This window comes from Montipora capricornis, chromosome 3, assembly GCF_036669925.1.
Source record: "Montipora capricornis isolate CH-2021 chromosome 3, ASM3666992v2, whole genome shotgun sequence".
NCBI classification, from domain to species: Eukaryota; Metazoa; Cnidaria; class Anthozoa; order Scleractinia; family Acroporidae; genus Montipora; species Montipora capricornis.
The window spans coordinates 8,828,378-8,834,753 of record NC_090885.1 but is presented as its reverse complement, the minus strand read 5'-3'; the positions used below and the strand labels follow the sequence as shown (position 1 = coordinate 8,834,753).

Genomic DNA, 6,376 nt, shown 5'->3' with positions numbered 1-6,376 from the left:
GGGAAGTTCGGATATACTGAAGGGTATAAAAGTAAATTCACCCGATTGGAGCTTATTTCAATATCCGTTGGGTATGCACATTTGTGACTACCAACACAAAAAATAAAATTTGACACCAGCCCGAATTTAAGACGTGGTATGCATTCGGCATTCCACGTAAATATAGGGCGTTTTTAGCTGGCTATTTTGTTATCATGGTAACCTATTGCGTTACATTAATGGCTGCATCTTGTTAAGCATTTATTGGTGTTTCATATGGTATCATAACCTTGCCATTAAGTGAAACAGTTCACTCCTTCCAAATAGTACAGTTTGTTGAAAGTGTTAAAACTGGTTTGAGCCTCCTTCACAAATTCCCCAGGGCGCAAATACGTTCTTCCTTGATATCCTGCTCTGCATAGTACAATGGGGACGAAAAACAAAACGCGTTCTCCTCCACGCTTCTCGAAGTTGTTATTTCTCTTGACTATAATGTTTCGTGACAGAAACACTTCGACATCACGGATGACTTTTTAAAATCGATTTTGTTAAGCCGCTCCATTGGCTAGGTACTAGTCTAAATTATCGTGCAAATGACCCTATTGCTTGTTTAATTTGCACATGATAGCTTCATTCAGGTATTAAAAAAGGTCTTTATTTAGGTGTCTTAAGATCTTGAGTAAAGATTAGAATTTGAAATATATTGGCATCTCCTGCGGATAAAAAAGAGGTTTGTTCCCGTGGGTTTTTAGAGGGGACGAAAGTGGAAAGCAACTGGTAGAGACGTATATACTCACGGTATCATTTACAGAGCAGAGGGCACAGCTGTACAAAATTGTACGATCCGGAAATAAAGGTTTTGACTGGGAGTCTTCTAAAAAGGTACCGTAAACTATAATTGAATAGAATAATTGTGAAATATTTTTCTCTCTTCAGTTCAAGGAACCGTTTTTCCTTTTAAGAAAAAAGTCATTAAAAGACCGTGGGTGATTCTATTCATAGACGGGTATGACAAAGCAGATTTTAACAATGATGCTTTTGATTTTTTCGCCAGAATATGTTGACGATGGTAAGCCATCCTAAACCACGAAATCGTAGATCCAGCCAAGCATTTGCCCAATTTGGATTGACTGGCAATTATTCGCTGTACCTCCAGAACAACACCACTCGAAGATCCAAACTTTTTAATTAGGATTCTGACGCTGACAATGCTAAGTTCACCACCATCAGAGAAGAAAGTACTCTGCAGCACCGAGACCACTCTTCGGGTGATATCACGAAAACGGACGTTGACTATACACAGGTTATTATTCATCCAGTATACATGGTTAGGCCACGAAAAACCTGAAGAAAATAACGCCTCGGAAAGGGTTTTCTCCGGTACCGTCGCTCGTGGATACCATTTCAACGGTCGTATTTCCAAAAAGGTGGATGGGTATTTGTATACGGTGTTGATCTTGTTGAAGTACCTCTCGCTCCTTTCCTATATACTGGCCGTGTGTGTAAAAAAGTATCTGTTTTCTCTGAGAGAACGCTGTTTACTTTGCTGTTGAGTAATGATGCTCAGGATAGAATGAGAGATTTGGTGTTCTTTTGCAAATCCCGGGCAAAATGTTTTCCTCTGCTCCCAACCGAGTGGTTAAAGACATGCTAGTCTTACTACGATGCATGGTCCACACCTCAAAATAATTTGATCAAGGTATGCCTTAGTCTCGAACTGAGTACTGACCAGAACCTTCAAAGAGATCCACTGAGGTGGAATGGATGCAATATGAGAGCCTTTGCCTTGAAACATTGGTCGAAACCATTGTGTGAGACGTACAAATGCCTCTTGCCCTAGATCGGTGAGGTCATTTGACGTCACCACCCTACTAACAAAGGAACCCTACAAAGATGATCTCAAAGATGGACTCCACTGGTTGAAATCTTATTGGTTCTTCACATCTTATCTGTTCAGCTGTGAAAGGGTATAATCAGCGCAAAATGGAATCAAGAATGATTCACGTTCCACCCTTGGTGGATAAACCCTTGAAGATCTCATGGGAATTTCACTGGAGGGCCCATCACTTGTGGATTTTGATCCAGAGGCAGCAGTGAAAAAAGTATTTTCTTGATCAGATAGGTCACGAGGACCATTTCTCCAATCTTGAAGATATAATGCATCAGAAATTCAGAATATAAGAAATTTAGGACCTATCCAGTCTTTGTTTGCATGGCCCCACTCTTCACTGCTTCTCCCATCTTCCAATACCTCAGCACGCACCAAGCAAAGAACGATACAACGACAAATTCGATTATTTACCGTGCTTGCATCTACTGCGCAGACCTGTAGACCATTTATACTCCGTTGCCTTTATATTTCGGAGAACTTTGGTATTTTTCTTGTAATGGTGTTCAAGGTACCGCGACTTTTAGCCACGATTGTAGTAACTATTTTAAATCCTGTAACTTCTCCAGGGCGCAAATACGTTCTTCCTTGATATTTTGCTCTGCATACTAAACTGAGGGGAAGAAAAAGACAAGCAGTCTCCTACACGCCTCTCGCAATTATTATTTTGGAGATCACACAGCTTGCGTAGCAACGATGGAATGCAATAAGTGAACGGATGGGAAAACAACTCCTAGTAAAAATAAAAAGATGCGCGAGAGGGTTGAGTTCAAGGGTTAGTAACGGAGATGGAGGCTTCAAATGACTCAAATGACTCGCTCCTTGTTCTATATGAGGTTTTGTTTTGTTTTGTTTTGTTTTTTTTTTTTTGGGGGGGGGGGGGGGAGGGGTAGTAGTTAAGTCATATGCAATTTCTGCCAAACATGCATTCAAAGGAAATTTGAAAGCTTGTTACAAAGTGCGACAACTTGTTATTACTAGTTTGTAAAGGAAACCCATGAATTTGGTCATTTATAGCCTATGAATTAGTTTTTTCTTGTTAATTCAATCTGTGATTTATTTGATCATCACGAATTAGTCAATATCCTCTTTGGTAAACCACACAAGACGGTTTCCCCCTTTTCTTTTCCGTTACGTCATTCAGCGATTAGTGTAGTCTAGGGTTCTAAACACGTTTTTGGTTAGTTGTTCTTAGTCTTCTCTAACATCAACCAAAGTATTTCTTTGGAGACATTTCCTTCAGAGAATTTACTGGGGGCCTTATTGGAGAACTTGTAACCTCGGAGACCAGATCAGACGTAAGTCAAACTTCACCACTTTGTAAAACTTTCCTTTTTTGAGGAATGTTTTTAGTATAGTTAATTTGTTTAGAAGTTATGATTTCCCTTTCTTAGTTTTCATCGCATTGCTGCAAATAGCCTGATTGTCGTTTCAGTTCTGTGGTTGGCCTGGCGGACTCGGTGCAACGCCACGATACACGACACTGGGAACGCGACAAAGTTAACTGCGACAGCTTAATTTATTACAACGTGCGACAACTTGTTATTACAAAGTGCGACAGTTTTATTACAAAGTGTAACAGGTATTACAAAGTGCGATGATTATTAAAAAGTGCGACAGAACATCGTTGCTTTGAGCAAGTCACGAAAAGTGATGTTTCCAACATTTTTAATTCAAGCGTTGTGAAAAACATTGGTCTTGTTTACAAAAGAATTTTTTTTCCATTCAATTCTTATAGCAGCTGTGACCGATCGATTTCGTTATTGTTAATCATTTCGGTCTATCGTCGTATTTTTTAAAGGTGTTTATCCAAAAAGATCAAGTCCTCGGTTCCCATAGACACCATATTGATGTTCCTGAAAACAGAAGAAGCAGTTTTGATGTTGGTTTCCAAAATTCTCCGAGAATAGACCTTTCCACGGTTTTTGACGCCATCTTGGCTAGGGGGCAAACAAGGCTAAAATTACAGCAAATGTATGGGATTTTGGTGGACTTGGAACCGCTGTAACGCCGCGAAAAAGAGGCGGATTGCCACATTGAAAGTGTCTTCTAAAAGACATTTATACTGAGATTATTTTTATGAAATATAAAGAAGAAATTCAGGCTACAACGAGCATAAACGAATTCTTACAAACCCTTCTAAAATCATGCAAATTGCCGCGAGATTAGGCCCGGCCACATTAGAAGATTTATAATTCGAATTCACGGACGTCGTACCTTCCTTAATGGCCGTATTTTCTGTTGAATGAATGATATCAATGAAACTGCTTAAATCAGTGGTAAAAGTTGGAAATCTGTCTTTTTTGAGCGGCGCTACAGCGGTTCAAAGTCGACAAACATCCCATACATTTACTGTAATTTTAACCATGTTTGCACCCCAGCCTTGGTCAGCCTTCAGATGGTGTCAAAAACCGTGGAAAGGTCTATTAAACGTCATCCTTACGAAAACATCTTCTCTTGGTTTGTTTAAGGATATTATGGCTTTTGATCATGTGAGTGAAAGTTTTGTGCCCGGGTTGGATACAAATTTTTGAGCTTTGGCTTCGCTCTTTGTATTGCCTTTAAATAACGTTTTGAATTTATAAGATACTTTCCAAGAGCAGTTTTATTTGCCATGGTAAAAGACGGTAACACGGCGATTTCTCTTAGCAATTCCTGGAAATCCTTCTGCTCTACAACAAGGTGCACGCTTCAAATTGGCATGTACTAGAACCCGAAACACCAATTTTCATACGATAATGTTTAAAGCGGAATAGATTGTGGGGTTGTGCACAAATGAAATCAAATCAAATTACTACATATCAAATCAGACGGGCTTTTGTGGAGAGTACCGGGAGAAAAACTTCTCGGAGCAGAGTAGAAGTAGAGAACCAACATATGACGCCGGGTCTGGGAATCGAACCCGGGCCACATTGGTGGGAGGCGAGTACTCTCATCACTGCGCCATCCCTGCTCCCTGCTCGCTCCTCCCTGTTTCAAACCATCGAAACATCGGAACGAAACCACCGGAACCAGCGAAACAATCGAAACAGCTGTAAATTCATTTTCCACCGTAACTATCTCTTCGAAATGCAAATACGTTTCAATAATACAATAATTTTAAAATGCGTTAATATTCTTTCATCACAACTTTGTCGCGTCGAAGTTGTTGCCTTGGTCTTTGCACTGTTTCCAACGTCGTTTTCACACCAAACGTTTCAGATTTTCAGGAATCCCAAAGCCTTCGGAGATCGGAAGTGCTCAGGGTTGCGTTTGATCTTTGTGTGCTCATTGCGTGACAGTTAATTTGAGTTGTAAAAGCGGAGGTTGTAAAGTGCAGGTTGCAGGTCATTGTTTTACTATAACTGAAACAACCCAAACATTTACAAAAATTCTAACCTTAGGCTAACATTGTTTTTTAGGCCTAATGTTAGCATCAATAGAGTTTTGGGTTGTTTCAGCTTTGGTGAAACGGTGACCTGCAACTCTAACCTGCAGTTTACACCCTCCATTGTAAAAGGAAAAATAATGAAAAAATCAAAGAATTTTCTAATTTCACTCTTTGTATGTACTTAGGGAATCTGCAAGGATTGTGAATAAAGAACAACTGAAACAGGAAAGTCGAAGCGACAATCCGTCTGGACGTCGAATTTAATACTGCAATCTCGGTGGTGTTAGAGTCTGTTTCGAAGGTTTTTGTAAAGGACCCCAGAACGAGACTCATCTATTTCCGTAGTGATTACAAGTGATTCTTTCTGATTCGCTTATTTTAATTCTCTAGTGTTACGTCATTAGCTTTACCCGTGGAAATAATTTAGTACATATAGCGGCATCTTGCCACTAGCTTTTAGTCCTCGTTAGTTTTCACCTTGATTGGAGCGCCTTCAATAGTAATAGAAGTTCATTACCTCACCCTTGGCCCTTGAGTTCAAGCGGAAACCGATATGTAAGTGCAATTACTTTAATACCTTTGTTTTTTAAGGACTAGTCTCGGACAATAGTTTTCTAGTGCAAACACTACGTGGTTCCCTCCACGTGTGGAATTCAAGTCAAGCACGTGACACCGCCCCAGCCTTTGTTTCTTCGAGCATTAAATTCAAAATTAAATTCATTTAGTTCCCTTTTGTGTTTGTAGACATTTGCAGTATTCTGGTTTCATTCTCCTGCTTTATGCGTCATAGCACTTCCGCAAGCAGTGCTAAAATGTAAGCACGCGTTCGTAGTTTTTTAAATAGTAGTTTGTCTTTGCCGTTATCTGTTTCCTTTCATATGCTATTCGACTTAGTACGAGTACCTTGATTTGACTAGTCTCAATTTGTGTCTATTTTGCTTGTTTTTTGGTATTTTAGCTGCTTGTTAGCTTGTCCTTGTTAAACTATGATTGGAATGTGTATTCATCTTACACTTTCGTGATCATTTGTTATCTTGGTAATCCGCAAATATTTAGTAATTAGTTTGTATAATTTCGCATTGTCTTTCAGTTTACATTCCATTATCGTCAATTAAATCACCAACAATTAGTGTCAACCT

At 39.5% G+C, this 6,376-nt stretch overlaps 1 protein-coding gene across 1 annotated transcript in view; it reads left to right on the top strand.

Annotated features, from left to right (window-relative positions):
- The first annotated feature begins 2,097 nt into the window (after window positions 1-2,097).
- LOC138041097 (pyroglutamylated RF-amide peptide receptor-like) overlaps window positions 2,098-6,376 on the top strand; it is a 31,265-nt gene continuing 26,986 nt past the window's right edge. The window contains exon 1 of the mRNA XM_068886867.1: window positions 2,098-2,642. The gene's annotated coding sequence lies outside the window, so the exon portion shown is untranslated. The remainder of the gene's footprint in view (window positions 2,643-6,376) is intronic.